At 41.2% G+C, this 24156-nt stretch overlaps 1 pseudogene; it reads right to left on the minus strand.

The window, feature by feature from the left end:
• Positions 1–23876, minus strand: part of LOC147464070 (uncharacterized) — a 39660-nt pseudogene extending 15784 nt beyond the window's left edge.
• Between the last annotated feature and the right edge of the window lie 280 nt (positions 23877–24156).

A 24156-nucleotide genomic window follows, 5' to 3' on the forward strand; every position in this document is an offset into this window, starting at 1 on the left:
TACCATGTTGAGATGTAGAGAGAAAGAGAGAGAGAGACAAGACAAGAGACACACCATATACGCTCCCAAAGACTGATTCATATTGAGGACAAGATACAAATATATAGGTGAGACCAAGTTGAGTAGAGTGAGCCATATATAGCTCCAACATGTCCTAGGTAATGTTCAAGGGAAGCTTGAGGTCCAAAGCCTGTCCACTTGCCACCCGTCCTTGCACCAAAATCATCAACCTCCACGACATCCTGTCATAAACCGATGAAGGTTGAGAAAAAAGACAATGAAGGATAAAATAGTAACATGAAATTTAGGATACAGTTTACATCCTGCTCCTTGTCGTCCTCCTCCCTGTTGCCCTTTGCATCCAAGTCAATGCTCCCATGCACCACAGATACGACCTTTGGATCATGAGATGGGAGGTTTCATAATGGCATAGGCATCCTAGCAGCCTCAACCTTGGCTTGCGTGGCTTGGAATTCCTCATCAGCCATGTGCAACTACTCTGTTTCCAGGACCTCCGCACATAAAACTACAATAGTGTTAGCAAAAGAGTCCCCATCTGGAAAGAGCTTGCTTTCTAGGGCATCTGGCGTATTGTCTAAGGGACATTTGGTGTTGTTGCATAGCACGCTCAAGCATTCATCCATGCGCAGGCCAAATGCTTTCTCCAAATCATGTAGGAACACATACTCCTCCCCATCCACTAACACTAAGGAGAAGCGGCTGATTTCTACCTCTGGGATAGCCACATCTGTCAGCGGTAGTGGCACTGGAGTGTCACTAGGGCCAGCCGCAACTATGGATTTCTCAACCACTTCCTCAAGACCCCTAGGGTACTCGAGCCAGTGTGCCTTTCCTTCCGCTGCAAGGTTCATGGGGATAACCTGTTGCTCCTTGGTGTCCTTGATAAAGGACCCAACCTGAAGGTGTGGTAAGTGAAGCTCCTCCAAATCAGGTTCCTCGCTCACCAAGAAGATAAATGTTGCGAGCTGAGAAAGGTACTCCACCCCCAACTTGCGCTTCTTGAGCGCTGACACCCCTGGGGCTTGCTCGTCCAAGTAATGGCCTGCATCGGTTGCAATTTCTTCGAATCGTTGCAACCGCTTGGAGAATGGGAGATCACCTTTGTGTATATAGCGCAAAAGATCGCAAGGCACCCAGATCCCTACATGTGGGGGGATAGATACAAAATATTTTATGATATGCTCCTCCATGAACGCAAAAATCTTGGCAAATGCATCCATGTGAAGGACAACTGTGGCATCAAGGTCAGGGAGACGAGTAAAAAAGGTGTGGAGGTCCAACTTCCATTTGTATTTGGTGTCCTCGAGGAAGAGGATGAAGCGTGACAAAGGCGTGGATGTGGCTGCAGATGCAGAGGATGTGGAAACATCCATGTCTAGCCTGGGGTGTAGATAGAGAGTGGAGGAGCTCAAGAGTTGCAAAAGTGAAAATAGTGAATGAGTTAGGTGGCCCCTCTTTTATAATGGACCCTTTTTTTAAGACATTAAAAAAAAAGGAACTTTCACAAAAAAAATGATTCCTCATCCCAATGCAAAAAATTATATTCAAAGGCATGATTTGCCGAAGAAAATCATGTTGATTACAACGGGGATCAGTTTGAAAATTGCAAGAGTTACAAAGTTATAGGATCGATAGCATAGGTCCATCCATCCCCCAGTTCTCCTTGACCTTCAATTTGTCTTCCATTATCTTCCCAATCTGCGGACATTCATTACAATAAGCATCCAATGATCGACAAACCATGTATTGAAAATGTGGTGGAAGGATTCTCACCTTGTGACCTTGTAAACGAAATTGTGCTTGTTGAAGGGCCTCAAACCCCATAATAACCAAATGTTCTCGAACATTACTGAGAGTCCAATGCTTGTTCACTTGGACTGCCTCCAAAGCATCGTTGGGCATCTTCACTGCAATGTCAAAGCTTGCAATAGCACCGTCTACACTCTATAAGGGAGTCCACACTCCAAGCTTGCACATCCAACGATCATAGTGAAATCGTATGTACAAGGAGGTGCGGATCTCAAATAGCCCATTCCAATACCTGAAGCTCCAACCTTACAACGGTATCGGTCCCCGTTGTGCATGCCCTCCACAAAACCCCAGTCCTCTTCTAAAAGCCTTCCTAATTCCTCGTAATGCGCATCTTTATATACAAGCATTGTGGTAGTCTCCACAAATACAAACTCTTTAAAAATGTGCACAAAACAATGAATAGGCAAACACCAACTCAAACCCACATACCTAGAAGCTTTAGAGTATTTCAAAGAGTTTTGGACATCCATTATCATCTTTTGCTTGAAAGATGCTACCAACCACAAATCTGGTACCGGCCACTCCATACTTAATAAGGAAGTTACTTTGATGGGTTCAACTGTTCCAAACGCTTGTGTAGAAGTACGGACAATATAGGAGTGAGAATAGAAGAAAATCCTTCTTTGAACCAGTTTGGTTGGGCAAAGATGTGGGAACATTATTGCTCCAATATCCGCATGTATAGCATTGAATGTGCCGGAGAGACTATGCAGTGGCTGCTCCTCCATCAGCGTGGATGGAAATATGACTATAAATGCATGAAAAATCTTCAAGTATGAATCCATAATAACATTACATTGTGATTTCACACCTAGCTTTGTATTCTCAAAACATGTACTTACAATGTGTTGGAAATCGAGGTGGTTGTTGCAAATGCATGGTTGACATTGAGAAAACATGTTGCACAATGGCTACGGTCCCCTTGTCTTTGCAGTTCTTGAAGCCAAGGAGCTTTCCTTTCCAATGAAGATCCAAGTTTGCACGATTCTGCACACAATGAGGGCCAATAGCAGATGGTTGCATGTATACCCAAGCACCTTTGGTGAACTCTTCTGGCACCCACTCATCATCTACACCTCTAGTGTTGTGGCATGCAAGTGCTGTGACCTCATCCTTTGGCCGCCTTTGCGAAGTAGACTTGGCCATGGTTGAGCAAAGAGAACTAGGAGGAGGAGAAGGACCTTGCTTGTTCCTACAATGTACAGAGGATAAAGTGATATGAGAAGGTGGATAACCCTTGCCTGGTGTGGCAATGGGAGGAGAAGGTGGATAACCTTTGCTTGGTGTGGCAATGGAAGGTGGTAGGGGAGGAGAGAGGAGCTTCCTTGCTGCAGCAATGGAGATGGTGTAGAGAGAGAGAGTGTTGGAGTAGAGGACAAGTGTGATGGTTGCAACCAAGGAGGGGTTGGAAAAGGTGTTCTAGAGAGAGAAAATCACTTTTTGCCTAAGAACTACTTTTGGGGGAGCTCTGGATAGCAAAAAAAGATTTTTTTAAAAATTGAATTTTAGGGTTTTTGGGTGCACGTTTTGACTTTTTGAGGTCAAAAAATGTTTTTTTGACCATAAAATAGTTTTAAGGGGGCTTTAAGAAGATGAAATTTGAGTTTTGAAAATTTTGAAAAATTTCAAATTTTTGAGATTTTTTCAAAACCGGATCAAAAAGGAGGGAAGTTGGAGGTTTCATATGGCCCACCCACCCATGCACTACCCCCCCCCCCCCCCTCCCACCCCACCTTCTCACTAGGTAAGAGCCCATTTAAGAAGTGTAATACTACTTTGTCCCCCTACATTTTTGAGGGCATAGAGTGTGTCCACCACCCTCTTCTCATTGGCTGGCCTCTAACTAACCTTAATCCCAAAGGGTCCCTAGAGGGTTCATATTTTTCCTAATGTCTTTTTTTACCAGTTGGAGAGGATTCCCAGAAATGGAAAGAACTTCTCCAGAGAAAGTTGAGGACGCTGGACCTTTCCCTTTGTCCAGTTGACTCTTGCCTTTGTCCACTAACTGGTCTGCTACCTTCTCCTCGGTGACTGGCATTACCTGATCTTTCCCAGAGCCAGTAGCAACTGTATGTTTGACAACTGACTGATCAGACACAGTTTTCTGAGTAAATTGATGCTCAGTTTTACTTTTCTCAGCTTTCTCAGTGCTCACTGCCTTAACCTGGCTTTCTATTTGCTTCAAGAACTCACTGCTTTTTGTCAATGTAATTCTTGGCTTCTTTGAACTGCCAGCTTCCTCTGCAGTGGCTTTCCTTTTTAGGTCATTGAAAATCGTTTTACTGTCTGTGTCTTCGTCGTTTTGCTCACTCCAAGCCTGCTTTACCTGCTCATTAACATCTGCAGCAGTAGCCCAATACAAGAATTGCCAGACATACCATGCCTTGAAAAATGTTTGAGATTTCAGCTTGGCAGTCTGTTGAAGTACATTATGCGAGAGTATTTGACAAAGGTTGATATGGACTTGTGGATCCAGTATCTTGGCCAATAGCATAGCAAATAATTTCTCTGACACATACGTTGGGTTATTCTTAAGACTGACTCCTTCAACTACAAACCTATAAGCAGCGGAGGCTTCCAGACCTGCTACTGGAACTCCTTGAGCACCTGCCTTGCGCTTCTTTCTAGGTGTTTCATCCTCCTTTAGAGCAATACTTATTTGCTGTGCAGTCGCCAGAGACGGTTTGGGCTCATTAGGCATCCGAAATGCAAATGCAATGGCTTCTAGTGTCACTGACACCTTCCTATTATTTATCATAGCACTGCTAGTGTCAACATCAAAGGAATCGAGAACTTTCTTAATGATATCTGCATCAAAATCAATCCTTGTAGCTTGCAACACAATTCGCAGATCCCAGAGTTGTAGCAGAGTCATTGCGTGATCAGTAAAGACATAGCATTGGATTTTGTTGTATGGAAGAACAGGAAGGCTTGCGTTTGCCTCAGCAACTATAGCCTGGGTTTCTTCAAAAGTTTCCTGCATCTTCTCTGAGTGTTTCCTTCTACGCATACACTGTGAGGTTGACGACGATGAAACAGGCGAAGGTGAAGAGGACTTACCTGTGTCAAAGCCGTTCCCTAGTGTCACTGGTAAGGCTGTCTGACCGTCAGCTGTCTCGTCAGAGGTCGAAGTTTGCGGCTGTAGTGAAGAAACCTCGGAGCTCGACGATGGTAAATGGTTGACGGGAGGAAAGCGTCGCGCAGAAGATTTATGAGGAAAAATGCTAACTCTCCTTACTGTTATACGTGTTCGCGCCATAAAAGCTCCACCACTCGCCGCTCCTAAACTTGTGTGCGCCGTTGCTGTCATGGCAAACATGCATTGGACAAGAGTGCAACCCATCCTTGTAATAATTACCACTGGCATATCACTTGACCGTTGGCCACTTAAAATTTGGAAAGTGTGTCCATACTGGTTCTGAACAGACTCCCACTCTGGCTGGACCATACTGGTATTGGTTCTCAGGTCAGCTTGATCTAGTTCGTCTGGTACTGGTTCTGAAGCTGGAACTAGTTGCACATGGAAAAGACTAAAAATGTATGATTCCGTTATCTCTTTATCAACAACCTCCAGTTCGTTAGTACCTTGTTCCAACCCAGTTTCTCTGGTCTTTGAATAATAAAGTTTGATCTTTGCTCCATTATATACTCTCGGCAACATCAGTCCAGATAAATCTTTCAATCTGACTGTGCCATTGGAGAAGACCCAATCGACCTCAAAAGGTCCTGCCCAGGCAATCTTCAAATTTTTCTTCTTTGGACCCAATTTACATTGATATAGAAGCATTCAAGGATTTTAAATTCATGTGATCACTCAAAATGACATTAGAGTGAACATTTAGTTGGTAAGGTGAATCTTTTGTTGGCGTGGACAAAGTCATGCATTTATACTATTGGATGAAGGGGGAAGAAGCAATTTTGAAAAACTCCAATTTATATGGTTGTTAACATTAGTTAACGCTTTGTGATCACGTAAATTTTTTGAGTGATCACGTAAATATTAAATCCCTAGAAGCACTAAGTCTCCTTTCTGGAATTCTCGAACTTTAATTCGGCTATCATGCCAGTGCTTCCTTCTTTGTTGAACAATCTTGTGTTCCAATATAGCTCTTTGCCTGAGTTCATCTAACTGCATTAGTTCATTCAGTCTTTTCTTAAGATTATGGTTGAAGTCTAATCCATACTTCACAGCCATTCTTAGACTGGGAATTACGAACTCCATAGGAACCACAGCTTCAGTACCATACACCATTCTGAATGGTGTCATTCCAGTAGTCACCTTATAAGCTGTCCTATAAGCCCATAGAGCAGTCTGAAGCTTCAAATCCCACTGGTCTGGTTTCTTTTGCACCAGCTTAGTAAGAATAGTCTTAATTGTCTTATTGCTACTTTCAGCCTGTCCATTGCATCTGGGATAGTAAGGAGTAGATTTTCGATGCTTGACTGAAAGCATATCCAATAGGATTTTCATAGTATCGTTGATAAAATGTGTCCCTTGATTGGTCACAACTTCTAGTGGACATCCATATCGGCAAACAATATTCTCAAACAGAAACCTTCCAGTTGACTTGGCTGTGTTGTGAGGAAGAGCCTTAGCTTCCACCCACTTGGTAACATAACAAGTAACCATCACGATGTACTTGTTTTTCCTGGGAGTCACCTTCTTAAAAGGTCCCATAAAACCCAGTCCCCATTTCATGAATACTCCCAATGGTTGTATTGGCATTAAGGGAGTCATGTCTGCAGCTGTTGGTCGGCCCATTCTTTGGCATATGTCATAGGTTTTACAAAAGCTTCTGACATCAGCAATCATTGTTTGCCACCACATACCTGCTTGCAGAATCTTCTTGTAGGTCACTTCGTTGGAAAAGTTTCCACCAGACTTGCCATTATGTGCTTCTGAAATAACTTGCATTCTTCCTTCCATAGGGACACATCTTCGAAGTATACCATCCACACCTAATCGATAAAGTACTCCTCCGATGATGGTAAATTTCAGGCTTTTTATGATCAGAGCTTTCTTCTGATTCTGTTTCCAATCCTCTAGAAAGGCACCTTGGGAAAGGAATTGATAAATGGGTGAAAGCATGGAATGGTGGCTTAAATAGCTGTGTCCATGGACACCTACTATCAAAAACTTTGGCCTACAATTAGACATGAATTCACATAAAATTTCTATCATGATATATGTCAATGGATAGCTCTTAACGCTAGAATGGTAACCTAACAAGACATAAAAGTGTCCTTTCAGGGTTTTGGGAAAAAATTCCAAAACCATAGTAGATCCACTCATTTTGAAAAATCCTTTCATGAGCTTATAGTTCAATAACTACTACATATGGAAAAAATGAGAAACTTGTAATTTTTCTCATCCCTTGGTCACTACAAGCCTCCAAAGTTGATGGACCAGTGCATTTTTCCCAAAATAGCAATTTCTTACGGTTGATTGCATATAAATAAAAGTGGGGACTTTTGTAGGACATGAGATAAAATGCCTCGTTAACTTCAATGGGTTGGTGACCAAAACATATGGTTGCTTTTACCTCACTATTTTTTTTTTGGGAAAAAAAAAAGGTACAAAAAAGTTGCATTTTTGCCATTCTCCAGACCTATCATCAAAGTTTCTATAGTCACGCTCAATACAAATACTATATACATGTTTTCTTAGTTCCCTTCGGGCATTTGGATTCAAAAGGAGCCATGGAGCATGTCAAAAGGATAATGGATCTCTTACAATTGGAACCTTGGGAGCAATGATAAAATGCTAAGTACAGCAAACATGAAAAAACTGGGTTTAGCATTATGACCTCTAGAAACCAATAGAAACTACTCAATATCTAGCCAAGTTTGTAGTCTATGATTAGATATGGTTACTTCCTACAAAATACATATAATTGGCCTAAGAAACTAGCAATATTGAGGAAGTTATACTTGCTACTCTAAAATGTATCGTATTCTTCAGCAATCAAAAACTCAACCATCATCATATACTATGCTATATAGCATATTAGGTCCCCCAAAACTCAAGGAAGATTAGCTTTATGTTATACATTACACTTACACAATCAAAATTGAATTTGGATATCAAGAAAGCCAGCAAAAAAATCATAAAAGTGCTAATTTTGGCCAAAAAACAGGATTATGCAATTCTTGTAAATTGGTCATAACTTTCAATTTTAACACTTAGCTCTCCCTACAAGCATCAAAACATGTTGAGAACTATGAAGGCCTAACCTCTGGCCATCTAAACCTCACAAACATGAAGTTTAGAGTGGTATAGTTGCCAATTTTTTTTAAAAAAAAGCCAAAAACAGGACCCGTTTTTTCACACAGTTTAGGTTCAAAAATGTTGTGCAAGAGTAATGTTAATGGTGAGATCAATACTAAAAAAAATGCTAAGTTTTTTTCAGCTCATAAGGAAACTTTGTGGATATATAGCACCTAGAAATTCATTTTCATACTCTTCAAATAATTCAAGCAAAATGGTCACTTAATAGGACACAAAAGTGTCCAAGGACATAAAAGTGTCCTGTTACCATTCTAGTGTTAAAGAATAAAATATAGAAGTGCAATCACTTATAAATTTTATTTAGTTTGTATTATTTTTTCCACAAGATTGTTTTTGTGATATGCTATCTAATAGCTTAAATATCATTCCACCTATTCATGCTTTCACCCAAATATCATACCATTCAGGATCCACTGATTCTTCTGCTTATAACTGAGATAAATCAACATCCACTGGCTCATCTCTCAGAGGTGATTCTGAATATCCTTCTGTACTTTTGGAGAGAAAGTCATCTCCACAATGGTTTCGGCCAGGCTTATGGAAAATTTTGAATTCAAATTCCATAAGGAACATCATCCATCTTATTAGCCTGCCTTGAATAATAACTTTGTTAATCAGAAACAGAAGAGCTTGATGATCGACATAAAAATGGAATAACTTCCCCAATAGGTAATTCCCGAACTTTGTAGCGCTAAAAACCATTCCGAGGGCCTCTCTTTCAGTAGTCGTATAGCCTTGTTCAGCCTGACTGAATCTCCGACTAGCAAAATAGAACGGATAGTCTGTTATGCCATCTGGATGAGCTAATATTGCCCCCATTTCCAATCCTGAAGCATCTACGTGTACATGGAAAATACTATCTCAATGCGTCTGCCTGAGGACTGGTTTACTGATAATGGCTTTTTCAAATTCTGGAAACTCCCCTCACACTCAGCAGTCCAATTGAACTTACTAGTCTTCTTTGTAAGCTCATATAGTGGTACTGCTTGAGAAGCAAACTTGTGTACACATCTTCTATAGAAATTCACATACCCCAAGAAATAACTCAACTCAGAATTGGGTGCTTTAGCTTGCTGGACACAATGTATTTTGTCATTCGCCATTTCTATTCCATTGTGGGAAACCACATGTCCCAGTAGCTATCCCTTCCAAACCAAAAATACAGGTTTGAATGGATTCAAACAAATCCTCTTCTCCTGACAGCGTTTAAAAACCATCTCTAGGAATAGAAGGTGTTGTTCCTCATCTGAATAGACAGTGAAGTCATCCATGAAAATGGAGAGGAATCGATGAAGAAATTCATTAAACATCTCCATCATACACCGTTGAAAAGTAGCTGGTGCATTGCACAGGCCAAAAGGCATCACCAAATACATGAATGCTCCCCACTCAGTGATGAAAGTGGTCTTAGCCCTATCTTTAGGAGCAATCTGTAACTGGTTATGGCCGCTATAACCATCCATGAAGCCATACATCTCATATCGTGCGATCTCATCAATCAACATATCAGTAAAAGGTAAGGGAAATGGATCCTTAATGGTTTGGGCATTTAGTTTCCTATAGTCGACACACACTCTTAATTTCCCATTCTTCTTAGGAACAACGACTATGGAAAATAACCAATCACTACTTGCTACTTCCGTAATGAACCCAGCCTTGAGAAGATTATCAATCTCCTCCTTGACCTTCTTTGCATAGTTGGGGTTCATCCGGTATCTTTGCAATCTGACTGGCCTAGCATCCGGTTTCAGTGGTATTCGGTGCTGACAGAATTCAGGATCTACTCCCTTCAAATCTGTATGTTCCCAGGAAAATACATCTTTATAATTCTGGAACATTTTCCGTGCTTTTTCCTTCATTGCCGGTTTCAGGTGTTTGTTAACTTTGATCATTCTGGGATTCTCCTCTGATCCCAGGTTCCACTCCTCCACTTCCTGATCATCTAGAAGCAACCAGTTTGGTCCGCCTCCTTTTCGTTTGGTCGATTCTTCAGCGTAATCCCAAGAAGGTCCATTCATTTCTGAATCATTATGCTGATTCAGTGGGTACTCTTCAGAACATACTGGTTCTATCATTATACCAGTATCAGCTGGTTCCTCCATTCTTCCAATTAGCTGAATTGTTCTTTCCCCTGTATTGACTTCAGTAAACTGATCAGGGAATTGTCTCTTTTGCTTGTCAGCTTGCTCTTTGTTCAGCAGGACTGCATTCAAATCAATTTCTGCCAAAGGAAATATGTGCTAGCATTCGCTGAATTTTCTTAGCTTGGTATTTCTGACACAACTCCTTCGGTCTCAGTTTCTTTTTCCAGATCCTGGTGTTGTTGGTCTGGATTTTGATTCTGCCACTAGCCCTTTCTATGGTTAAAGTTTGGTTTGTGTAGTTATGAACAACATGTGTTGTTCTTAACCATGGGCAGCCTAGTAGCATTCCATATGCTCCCTGCACATCCAAGACTAGGAAACTGGTTTTGAATTTCTCCTTCCCAACTCTTATCTGCATGTTTTCAATCATACGCGTCGCTTGTACGACTCGATGAAATGCCATTCTTACTTTGAATGGTGTTGGTTTCATGTTAGTAATACCCATTCTTTGTTGAAGACGGGCTCCCATTATGTTGACTCCTGCTCCTCCATCCAGTATGACACTTGAGAGAGGTTCCCATTGCTTTCTGACCTTGTAGTCTACCTGAATAAGTGGAACTTCATCATCCCGGACAGCCGTCAGGTCCACTGTTCTGGCCTCTGCCTCAGTCTTCCTACGTTGTCTGATAAAGTTGGCCACCTCAGGTAAGGTCTTTCTTATATCCTCCAGCTCTACAGTCAGAATCTGGATTCTATCACAAATTTTCACCTGAATTTCCTCACGCTCCTGGTCACACTGATTTTCAGAGCGTGAAGAACTAGTGTCTTCACACTGCCATTCTTCTTCAGCAGTACTTCTACTCTTTCCTTCCACTCCCATTTCATCAGCTAGTCCATGTACTACCGCCAGCATGGTCTCTGTCATGGCCAGTACTGATTGATCTTTATCATTCGATTGGGCTGGTATCTTTTGAATGACTCTAGCTTCGGAACTTTCTGGCTACTCTGGTAGCTTCTTAGCTAAATCCTCTATGATTTTAGCTGCTAGTTCCCGCTGCTCTTGCCACTCATCTACCACCTTTTTTTTACGTTTGGCCTTCCAAACTTCCCTTTGTTGGGCCCACTTGCTGCTGTTAGAATTGACTGGTACTTCTGAAATATCTGGGATTTCTTCAATGATCACTCCCTTGCTCGTGGTAACTACTCTGATTGGGACTGGCTCTAGTGCCTTAGCCTTAGTAGCACTCGTTACTAGTGCATCTAGACATTGGGCTGCAAAATGACCATACTTACCACAGGTATGGAAATTCATGCTCCTGGTCTGGAAGTTGCCTCTTCCTCTTCCTCTACCCATTCCTGGTTGGTATCCGCCACGTCCTTGACCAGTACCACTAGTACCTGGTCTCTCTCCTTGAGCTACTTTGATTGGTTTTGCCTTCACTGGTTAAGTGTAGGCAACCACTGATAGATCCTTTCCTTTCTTGAAATGGTGAATTCTGATGCCACAATTATTCCATAGGTGACCAAAGGCCTTGTAGTAGGTACATTGTGGACATTCAGTGGAGATGTGGTCCTTGGATTTGCATCTGGAACACCAAGTCTCCATCTTCCGGACTAGCTGTCTTGTGTGGCTCATTTCTGCAATCTTCCTAGCCATTTCTTCAATTTTCTTGGTCCATGATCCCTTCTTTGATTTCTCCTTTGTCCGTTCATTGGAGCTGCTCTCGGAGCTGCTGGATGCTGTACTTGAATCAGAAGCTTCAGTAGCCGAACTACTGCTATAGGTCCTTTGCTTCTTGTGGCTCTTTTCTTTCTTAGTCTGCTGTTCCAGTTTTAATGCTCGCTGGACTAGATCATTGAATTTCTTTGTAGGAGCTGGTACTTCTTGTTCTATAAGCTTTTCGCTTCTGAACCCATTCAGAAACCATGCCCTCAATCTCTTCTCAGACGGCGGTTCTTGCAGCTGCCTGGTCAGTTCTTTTATCTTTTCAACATAGCTGCGGACTGAAAAATTCCTCTGTTTGATCTGATTCAATTCACAATGAATATCCTCATCGCCTCGATTGTCGGAATAATCCAACCTGAAGGCCTTAAGTAATTTGTTATATGATCTCAGTTGGCATGCAGGGTAATGGTAATACCATTTCCTCGCTGCTTCCTTCAAGGTTTGTGGAAAATATTCCCCCCAATCATCTTCATCAATGTTTTTTAGTTCAGCATACTGCTCGAAATCTTGTATGTGAACATCTGGATCATCCTTTTTCCCTCCTTTGAATATGGGAAAAGAAATCTTCAGGGAATCGATGTAATCATTTTGATTACTGCTAATCCCACCACTTCGCTTCTTGGCTTCAGAATGCCGCTTGGGAGCCTTCTTGCAATTGTCAGTGTCAGCATCCCAATCAATCTCTGTCTCAGTCTCAGTATCAGTATCTTCTCTGTTTTGTCTGCTAGAAGTACGGTGACTTCCCTTTCTGTCCTTGATATGCTCATCTCTCTGGCGAGACTGAGAACTCTTGGAACTCTTTGCCTTTCGTGCTTCCCGTTCTGCCCGTTTGCATCGAGAATGACTGGAGTGCTGTGAGTCCTGCGCCTCCTCAGCCTGACTATGCTCCTCTTGAGCCTCAGTGCTAGTCATTTTCTCTTTCTTGGGGTCAGACTCTCTTCCTGACTCCTCAGGAATGGGGTCCACACGATTGGTAGATTTCCGGCCACGATTGGACTTTGGTTCCATTGCGGCAAACTTCAACTGGGAGAAGATTCTTTCAGTCAACGAGCTTCAACTCTAGCCACCGTGATCGCCAAAATGGAATTGGAGCTAATCTCTTGAGACAGCTAATTCCAGTGTTGAAGTATTTCAGCTACTAGTGTGGGAAGATTTCAGACAACAGACTAGATAGAAATCAGAGACTAAACTGACATGTGGATACTGAAATAAGAATCAGATTCAGATTCAGAAGACTGGTCGAGAAGTAAGTATCACTGAAATATATACCATGATTGAGATTACAGTGAATATGATTACAAAGAGAAAGTATAGCCGACAATACTGCCATTGAGGCTCAAGTACAATTGTAGCTCAAAGCGCTAATACAAGTGATAACAATTGCAACCCGATAACAATTTTTGCGAGATCTACAACTTTGCAGAAGAAACTTTTTGCAAATTCACTGATTTTCAAATATCCAGCTCAAAAAATTTGAGGATTTCTGAAAATTTCAGGTTTTCCACTTTTACGCAGCATTATGCGAGTTTGATGCTTTTGGAAGAACAAGAGGTGCTCAAAATTAAGTGCATAAATTATGAGCTGAAAATGTAATTTCAGCTTCCGCAGAGATTGTGGTTTGAGATTTTGTGGTAGATTTGGGCAAAGAATCCGGAGACGTATACACACCAACAGTGGCCTCTTGAGAGACACAGTTTTTTGAAACACACAGATACAGATTCTTTCACAAGACACTTTGGCAAAAAGTGGTGTAAAAAAAATCAAGGTCAACCTGAACCACATAGACGACTTCCCAACAACTCACACAAGCTCGAGATACAACTCTCGAGGACTAAGATCAAGAAAAGTTTACTTTGAAACCAAAAGACGGACTCGAAGACTGAAATGCCTACAAAGGGGGCTATTAGCTAAACTTGTGATTTTTAAAGTTGAAAACTAGCTACAAGGGCTTAGGGCACAAGCACAGCACAAGCCTTGCATGAAAAAAGAATTTTTGACAAATCAGACATCATACCCATATGATGTCTCATAGCATTTTTGCACATAACACTCCACTTCTGAGTTCATATTCACTATATACATGCTAAGACCATCCAAAATACAAAGTTACAGGAGATTTGGAGATAGTTAATCGATTGCAAACCCAAAAAATGCAAAGAAGGACATAAAACCGACATATGACCCTAGGCTTGCAAAAATAGCTCCAAATCAAGTGAAACTTTGTAGGAGTGGTGTAAATAACTTGCACAAGCCATCTGGATATCAAAAGTGCAATTTGGCCAAAAAAGACATCATACCCATATGATGTCTTTTCACTCATTTTGGGCCATAACTTAATGTTTTTCATCATATTCTCATTATACACATAGAATATAAGCCACACAACAAGTTTGGTACCATTTGGACAAGTATATGGCCACATTAGTCCACTTAGCGGAAAAATCCTGACCTAAAGCCTATTTTTATCCAAATTCAGCCATATTCAACTTCAAATGATGATTTGAGTACAAATAGTACTTTACCACCATGTAAGGAGCTCACAGAACCAAAATCATGCAAAAAATCCACAAAAGACATTATACCCATATGATGTCTCATGGAGCAATTTTGACCCAAATTCTTTTCAAATTCCATAAGATCATTGCAGAAGCCATTATAAAGCCAAATCCAAGCCAAAAAACCAAAATGAGCCAAATTGGGCCATATGGACATCATATGGGTATGATGTCTCCAAGGCACTTTGGGACATTTCAGAGCTATTTTGACCATACAGAATTGTTCAACATGTGGTATGAGAGCCATCTACAAAGTTTTATCCCATTTGGATCTCAAAAGCCAATCCTCACTCAATATCTCAACAAAAGCCTGATTAGGACTAAAGTGGCCATAACTTGACCAAATGAGATCCAATTGCAAAATCAAGCATATATCTATGATGTACATGCTATCAACTATTTGCATATCAAATATCAAGTGATTTTGAACACCTTGACATCATACCCATATGATGTCTCTAGCATGAAAATGCACCCAAAATTCATATTTTCCATATGCATTGCATCCTTAGGCCCTGAATAGCTTATGTTTCAATTTTGAAGTCATTTGGATAGTTAAAAGATTAGTTTCGGCAATCAGTACGAAAAAGACGCTAACTTTTGAAATTGGAGTTACAAAAGCTATGGATACAGGAAAGTCGCCTACAAAGAAGAAAAGAACCACACTCAAGGACAAAATAGCAGAAGCAGAACCCAACACTGAAGCCTACAAATACATGGATGGAAGAGAAAATCCTTGAAGAGCAAGGAATCAAGGTTTATCAAGGGACATTCAGAGATCCTAACCATCGGCAACCAAAGAGCTATCGGGATTTCACTGAAGCAAAGCTCAAAGACGTCGTGTTAGCGACGACATGAACGCGGATGGGGGGAGTGTTGAGCCGAAGGAAAACACAGCCACACTTTTGCAACTATTCATTGTAATAAATGTCTTGCCGAAATTATTTTTCATTGAGACAATCATTTGTAATTAGCGGGACTCGATTGAGTTTCCAGATTGTATTCCATTCAAGTAGGCAAGATAGTTGTGCCCGCATTTGTAAGTAGAGATGATTTCACACCTCCAAGGGTGAGGTATAAAAGCCAACTTTTGTAAACCTAAAGGAGACTTATCATTAATCAAAAGTTGAGTTTTTGAGCGCCGTGACTGTGTCTGAGAGAGAGTGTGTGAGAGAGAGAGTCTTATCCTCTTGCTACACGAGCTATGGAGTAGCCATTTGAGAAGCGACACCGCCATTGCGATAGTGACGGCGAGGGCTACACACCAATACCAAGCGTGCGTGCATTCGGCTTCTACGTGAGGCGAGCTCCCGCGAGCTTCTTTGTGAGTTTTCTCTTGATCTGTGAGTCAGAATTCAGCATGCTATATATCGATAGAACCGTAGCGAGTAGAACTACACATTAGAACCATTGAAGTTGAGATTCGGTGACCTGTAATTTTTGGCCTTTCTTCATACGCGATTACCGCACGGAGTGTTTGGAGGTTCAGATTAGAGTGTAAATTCATAGAGTACTGTCCTTATTCGGTGTATAGACTCCCCTTTGAGTTTGAGGCTGATTCTATGACTTTTGATCATGTTTCGGATAGCGTTTGCTCGTAGGACGGATTTCAGTCATTTGCGTTTTTAGAACTTAGATTTGATTTCCTTGGTGGTGATTGTCTCTAGAAGGTCGAGTAGGTGATTGACACCCATCTATTTGTTTCCATGCGCCTGCGGGTCAAGCTCCGTCCTCCTCTGACATTCTTGTTTGATGGTTGAGTTCTCGCTATTACAACATCCGCTAGCGGCGTAACCGCCCAACACTCATCAATCTCTGAAATGTGGCTGGAGCAATAGTTAACCCAAATGTCATAACCCGATAGGCAAATATATCCCATTCTATTGCAAAAGCAGTTTTATGCTGATTTTTTGGTCAACCAAAAGTTGATTGTATCCCGAAAATCCATCTAAGAATCTGTAAGCTTCTTTTCCTGCCACTCGTTCTAAAACATGCTCAGTTATCGAAAGAGGAAAGTTGTCTCTAATGGTAGCTACATTCACCTTTTTGAGATTAACACACACTCGTAATTTCCCATTCTTCTTAGGTACTACCACAATTGGAGACACCCAATCTGTGTGTTCATATTCGTAAATGAATTCAGCTTCCTTTAGTTTTTCAATCTCTTCTTTGATCTTCCTAGAAAATGTCTCGTTATAAGTGTATGGTTTCTGTCTACTTGGTTTTGCATCATCTCTCATGGGTATAGTATGTTTTCTGGATCAACACCCTTGAGATCCTTGTAAGACCAAGCAAAGATATCCCGATATTCCTTTAACAAGCTCAACAAAATCTTTTCTTCTTCTTCTGTTAAGTCATTCGCAATGTAAGAAGGTCTGAGCTCTTCTCCTGGTGCAGCCACGTCTACCCTTTTAGCATTTTCAGGTCCTTCGTAGGAACTTGCCTTGTTTCCATAGTTCCCTAACAGGTTGTTAGATTATGATTTTCTGATCTTGGAGAGTATAATTTTTGTAATGGGATGGAGCATGCATTACATCCTTACCATCCTCTTTCGTGGTTTCCATTTCGGTTGTGTATATCTCCTTTAGAGCTTTTTTCAACTCTTGATATTTCTTTTTCCGCTCGACTCTGGTCATGAGTGGTTTTTTACCCTGAGATTTTTCTTGAGTACCCTTCTTTGCTTTTCTCGATGTCTGAGACATTTCTGAGTTTCTGTTTGAAGGATATTTGCCATTTATTTTGTCCTTCACACAATCATTGGGATCTTTTTGCATCAGAAATTGTGTTTTACTGGAGACTGATGGCATAGGTCGTGTTTTCACAATATTGGTGTCTCTCTTTTGTCTAAACCATTTTTGTCTTCTTGATTTCTCGTTTGGAAAGTCAAAACACTTTTCCTCCCCTCCCTTTAAGAGTAACTGAGCTCTCGTATGCTCTTTTTCTGACAGTGAGTCTTTTGAGGTAGCCGAATGTTCATCTAACTCATCAGTTGCATCGTAATACAGGTCAAAAAAGACTTGAGGAGCTTTGATCAATTCCTTGTTTTCGTCATCTTAGTTTTCAATGTTGAGGACTGACATCATTGGGATGGGGATTATATGTATCCATCCTCATTGCAAAATTGAGTATTCACACATACATCCATTGTCACTAAAATTTGAGTCCACTCGAATGGTTCAAATAAATGCTCTGGAAAGGATATTCAGGTATGTAGACTTCGTCTGTACAGTCCATTTGTAAGATACATTCATCTCGTCTTAAGATTACATTTTCTGAATCTCCGCACATCCAAATAGGAGTCTCTTTGTTTAACCAGGATGGGAGTTTAGTTTCAGCGCGCAGAGACTGAATCAAACTCTTGGATGGGAATCTCTATAAGTGTGATCTTTTAGATATATTGACTCTTGTTATAGATCCCACCTGCTTCAAGTATAGTTGTTTCCCCAATCTTGGATAAGCTGCACTTGTCGCATGAAAGGTCTTCCGAATATGTTTTCATAGTTGATTTTTTTCCCAAAGTCTACTATGGCAAAAGTGTGTTGATATTCAATTTCACAGGAGTTGACTATCACTTTTTCAAGTAGCCCTAGTGGTCTCTCAATGTGTCTATCAGTCAATTGCAATTTCATTTCCATTTGTCTAATGGCTGGATGTCCCTAGGATTCCCATAATACTTTAGTGGCTATGGCTATGCCAGCTCCTCTATCTAGTATTGCCATGGTTTCAATGTCATTATATTTCACTGGGAGGGTAGTGTTTCCTTCTTCCCCTTCATAATATTCTCCCGCCTTGTTCATAAGAATTGATCGAATCTCTTTGTTTTTCATTTCGTTTTTCAAATTGCCAAAATTCTTAGAGATTAACCATGTTATCCCCACCTTCTCTAGGGTTTTTTGTAAATCGTTCCATAAGTACGGCCTGATTTTCAACAGTTATCCCAAAGTAAGAGTGAATTGGATGGGGGTAGACATGATTGAATGAATGTTGTCTACTTCTAGGGTCTGTTCGGCTCTTTTTACTTGAGTGGTCTTGCACATGATGGATTCATCTTCGTTATCTCCCAAGTAAGAAGATAATGTTTTTAATTTCAATGGTTTAGATATTCCTGAATCTTTCGATCCGCAATCCCTGTACAGGATTGTAAATCCATGTTCATATCAGATGGTAGGTTATCGCACCAGACTTCTTCTATAGGAGCTGACTGTAACGTTAGGCTCCCATCATTGATCTCTCTTACTTTTTCCAATAAGTGTCCTGGCCAGTCCTCCTCTACAAATTGAATTCTGTATAAGGCATCTTCGTTGTCTAGCACTATAAGCTCTGGTCCATTTGTTTCAAGGTGGGGTTCTGCCACCACATCGGATTTGGCTTTCGTTTCTTCTACTGGAAGCTCTTCATGTTTTGTAATACTTTCTTTCAAGCTTGGGTTTTTAGTTATCCAGTATTTCTTGCATGATTCTTACCAAGTTTTGATAAGCCTCAAGCTTTGGTGCCTAGAGATGGATAGTTTTCCATTTGTTTTCCATGTTTGGCCTGCTTTAACTCCTGTCTGGTAGGCTTCAAAGGCAGCATTAATAGGCTCAAAAATTTTATCAACCAGAATGGATCCTCCAGATTTCACGGTTTTTTCATTGAATTCACTGCGAGTTTCTTTCAACTTGTTTTGGGCTAGCATTTTTGCTTTCTCTTCGTTTCCAACCCGTTGTTTTTGTTTTCTCATCTCATATCTTTTGCTTCTGATCCTTTTGATTCGTTGAGAAGAAACTTTCGTGTTCTTTGAATCACCAGAGGAGTTGTGTTTCTTTTTCTTTGTCTGGGTTCTAGTGATTACCTTGATTGGAACAATCGGTTGGCTCTCTGATGAGCTATTAGGCATCACTTGGACTACGTTTACAACAGTTTTTACCTCATTCAAAGGATTCTTAGAACAATCTTCCGGAAAGTGTCCTCCCTTTTTGCAACATTGTAAGCAATAGGCTTCACCTGGTTTAAGGTTTTTGTCAGGCTTTGGACATTCATTCTTCCAATGGTCATCAGCACCACAGTTATGACAATTTCCTGTTCTAGGCTTCATCATGGGTCTTCCCATGGGAGGTCTAACACATTGATTAGCTACATAATACATTGGTGCGAGCTCTGGTGGAGCATAAGTCATGGTTTATTCCATTGGTGGTGGATGTGGACTATACCAATCTCCTTCTACCATTACTATAGATGGACTAGGCTCTGATTAGGGTGTAGTAGGCACTAGTGCTTTGTCATCTATGAATCCTTCCAAGTGCATGTACTTTACATGCACTGCATTATGTCCTAGATTCGGAGGTTGTTGTCCCAACACAGGTTGAGGTCTTTCCATACCCATTGGTGGTCTTTGAGGTTGGGCCATATTAGGTTGATATCTGTACATGGGTTGTCTTTCGAGCCTCATGGGCACATACTAAACATTCCCATTATACTTTGATATGAAGTAGCACTCATGGCTTTCATGGTTGGTCCATTTACCCTCGATTGCACACCATTTTTGTGGCCTAAATGGTTGTCCTTGTGGAGGTATCCCTTGTCCCGATCCTCTCATAGAGCTTTTTGCATATTGTTCATCATGTCGTTCATCCTTTTTAGCATATCTTCTATGGCTGAGAGCGGTGCCGGAGCGGTCATTCCCGCTTGTGCTGGTCTTGTGGATTCCGTTTCTTGCTTTATTTATCCTTAGGGAAATCCTCTTCATTGAAGATCTCACAACTGTCTCCTAGGTCAATAGCATCAGAGACACACGCTTCTAGGGTTGTATGCTTTTTACTATAGAGTATGGCATGCAGTTCTTTGTTTAGCAGTCCCTCCAAAAACGAGGATACAAGTCATTCTTCTACAGGTATCTCCATTTCTGGGCATCTGGCGATGTATTGTTTCATTCGAGTTTCACAATCCCTAATAGACTCACCATGTTTCTGTTTAAAGTTGTAGATTTGAGCTACCATATTATGTTTAATCCCCGTCTTGGAACAAGCAGCTACAAATCCTTGAGCTAATGTGTTCAAGCCCATGATTGACCTTGGTGGAATGTTTTGGAACCATGTCAAAACTTTTCCTTCTAATGTCATTCCCAACCCCTTGAATTGAGTATGGAAATGGAATATACGCTCTGATCTTAGCACTTGCTTAAAGCTTGCTAAGTGGTCATATGGATCCCCTGACCCACTGTATTTTTTGACCTATTTTTGAAAATCAGTTGGTTTGACACGTCTATTTGGTTCAACTTTAGGTCTTCTAGGAGTTGGTTCTGTTCCGAGTCCTTCAAAGCAGTATGTTGGAAATAGTGACTCATGTAGCCCTGGACTGGCCTTAGTGTCACCTGGTTTTCTATGTGATGAGGTGGTTTTTGGTTTCTTCACATTACTCTTAGATGATCTTTCACGATGTTCGTCTCTTGGAGTTGTTTCTGGTCCTTGACCCAATATCCAATCCTGTATGGAATACCCCTAGTATTTGGTTTGTTCTACCTCCTCATAAGTCATCATAACAAAGATTTGTTAAAATAATCTCTAAACATGTAAGTTGGTAGATCTGCAGATCCCTTATCTTTGATCTTGAATATATAGATGATCTTCATGGCCGTTAATTGTCCTGGTCTGGCATGAGAAGTCCACAAAAGATCTTTTATGTTTCTATCTTCCCAACAATAGACTCCGATCCTAGGATTATCCATACTAAGCCGTTTCAAAGGCTTCAAGTCTAATTGATCGTATCCCTCGAATTCTAGAGTTGGTGGTCCTTCTTTTGTTTACATATCTGGGATTTAGTGTTTACTTCTAACCCCCATTTGTACCACATCAGGATTTCTGACTTGTACGTATTGAGTTCCGTTTCGATCCATGTACCATTTTCCTTGTTTGGTTGCCCTAACCTCTTCTTTGAACTCAATACCATGGTCATCAATGCGAATAGCACACTCCTTGTCAGGGTGCAAGTAAACCTGGGCTCCATGACGGTTAGTCTTGTAAAAAGAGAGTATATTTTTATAGCGCATTGTCGTTCCGGTTTCCGAGTGAGTCGAGTAAGAAGACATTTTAGATGTTGAATCTGAAAAAGTGTCTAAGACTTCTTCAGAAATTGTGTGCAAGGAATTGCCTTGATTCACGCTTCTTCAATAGATACTCTACTGGAGGTTTCTCCGAGTATGCCCCAATTTCCTAGTACATGACCAGATCTGAGGTTCATATAGACTTATGAAGCCCTGGATAGAAGCCCTGGATAGAGTACTCACCTTTGGATTGACTTGTTGTCAATTTCCACTCGATTCAATTGCTTTCTTGGGCAGAGGGCAGGAAGTTTGGCTGTGGCTATGTCCATCTTTTAACTGGGCATAGGCCAGGTTACCAGCCCTCTATTCAAGAAATTTTTTTTCTGCTATGGTCGTCGCTATGCGCGTCTCTATATGAGTCGCTATGCGCGTCGCTAATAGCGACTGGTTTCACAGCGACGCGTATAGCGACGGGCAGCGTCGATATATGCGTCGATAACACCTTCTTTTATTGTAGTGGTTATGATGAAATTAGGTCGCAAGTCGACGACGCCAAAAGCTATGAAATACTGTGAATGGCTTACGTTAATGCGTAGAGCTCTTACCTGCGGTTGCAATGCAACAAAAACATTTGCAATGTGACAACTGGAGAGGGAGTAGGAAGCACAAGAAGGAGAGAAGTGAGCGCCATTAGCTCACGCTGTGTATTTCTTATCCAAAAACTTATAAAAAACTTACAAAAATTGGCTTTTATACCTTATCCAAGGTTTTTGAGTGGTCAGAACTAATATTTTGGAGTTCTACCAAAGCTGGGAATTGATTGGCTGATACAATCTAGAAGCTTGTAGCCCCGGATCATTAATTACAAGGTTTATTAGAGAAAATAGGAGTTACAATATTTCCAATTTATCAAAATAATAATTGTTTTACAAGGAAAACTCCAAAAAATGGTGTCTGCGTTAGCTTGCTACTAACACGGGCCTCATCCTGCGTTTCTCGCTTTCCATCTCTGAGGAGTTGGTTAACTCTCTTGAGCTCTGCTATTTCTTTCAGGAGCTCTTCTTCTCTCTAGACCCGCATCAAAGACAGGTCCCTGCGCTGTGATTGCTCCAGCTTTAACTCTAATGCATGGTCCTTGTTCTTCTTTTGTAGTGCCTTGAATCTTTATCAGTCCCCTTGATCAAGGCCACGGCTGGATTTTCTCTGATTTGCCATAAGAAGATTGCCTGATCATTGATTAGTTGTTCAGAGTATTGTAGGGAGGCATTGGAAACATCCGATTGCACTTGAATTTTTTGAGCTGACAGGGATGTCGTAAGAAGTTCATTTGTAAATTCTGTGAGCTATTCGTCCTTTGCCTTGCAAGCATCAGATAACTTGGTGAGCAGATCACTTAACTCCTCCATTTCTTTCTATTGTCTATCTCTAGCTAGCTGATGCTGTTCAACTTTGGCTTTCATCTCTTGCACTTGACTCTAAAGATCGGTGATGATATTCATCCTGTCTTCTAACTCTCCTTGGAGAGCGTCAATCACCATCTTGAGCTCTTTAGCCTTGGTACTATAGCTAAGTGCTTCTGATCAAAGTCTCTCGTCATATCTTGTATCTGCCTTGCATATTCACTTACTTGCAATATGACCTCGTCATTTGACTGCCAATCCTCCTGTCTTGCCAGTTAAGTGGATGTACCTGCAGCTTCATGTGCGTCTTTCTGTTGCATCGTAGCTGCTGGTTCTTCTTGCGCGGAGGTAGAGGGTTAGTATTTTTCTTTGTCATCTCAAGGCTTTGTTGCCTCAGTGGTTTCTTGCTGAGTGGAAGTAGAGGGTGCTAGCCCAGACTGTGTAGACTCTTCAGGTGCAAGGCTCACTTCCTTCTCTCGCTCAAGTTCTTTCTATTGTTGCTGCTCTTGTGTAGTAGTGGCTCCTTGTGCATATTCACTTGCCTTTTGCTCTTTAATCTTTTGAGTAGCTTCGGTGACTTTCTCTTGTTCCGGCTCTGCTTCTTTCTCTTTTTGTTTTTCGTGCTCGTCAGCCTTTTGTGTAGATTATGTTTCTTTGGTGGACTCAAATTCTGTCTCTTTCTCAGGCTTCCCTTCTTTATTGGTGTCTTTGCCTGCAGAGGATGGTGGTGGGCTTGGCATAGGGTGGTCTTGTTGCCCTGTAGGCGGTGAGGTGGGTCTAGGAGACTCATAGACCTATTCTTGTGCTTCTTCCCTTTTTGTTTGTTCAGCTCATCTCTGTTCCTCTGCCTCTTTGGATTTCCTAGCTACCTCTTCTGATTCCTTCAGCTTGAGGGCTTCAGCTTCTTGGTACATTTTCTCCAAAGTCTCAGTGGGGTCTTCAGTCTCTTTCTTGTGTGATGCTTCATTCATGGGCCTTTAAGTCCGCTTGACACCCATTTCTCTTGGTCCTTCCCTTGTGCTTGTCGGTTGCGTTGGTAGGCTTGTTTTTCTCTTTCAAAACGAGCTTGTTTCTGCGCGGGCTCTTTTTGGTGGGCAGCCACAACTTTTCTCTTCATTTCTTCTCTTCTTGCTCTCTTCTCCTCGTTATCAGAGCTCTCACTGCTGTGTCTTTCCGCCGAGCTGTTAGCTGATTCTTCATCGGATTTTTAATTTTTCCTGACCTTGTAGCTCTTGGAGATATTTGTGCTGC

This window comes from Adiantum capillus-veneris, chromosome 2, assembly GCF_014529385.1.
Source record: "Adiantum capillus-veneris isolate H3 chromosome 2, ASM1452938v2, whole genome shotgun sequence".
Classification (NCBI taxonomy): Eukaryota; Viridiplantae; Streptophyta; class Polypodiopsida; order Polypodiales; family Pteridaceae; genus Adiantum; species Adiantum capillus-veneris.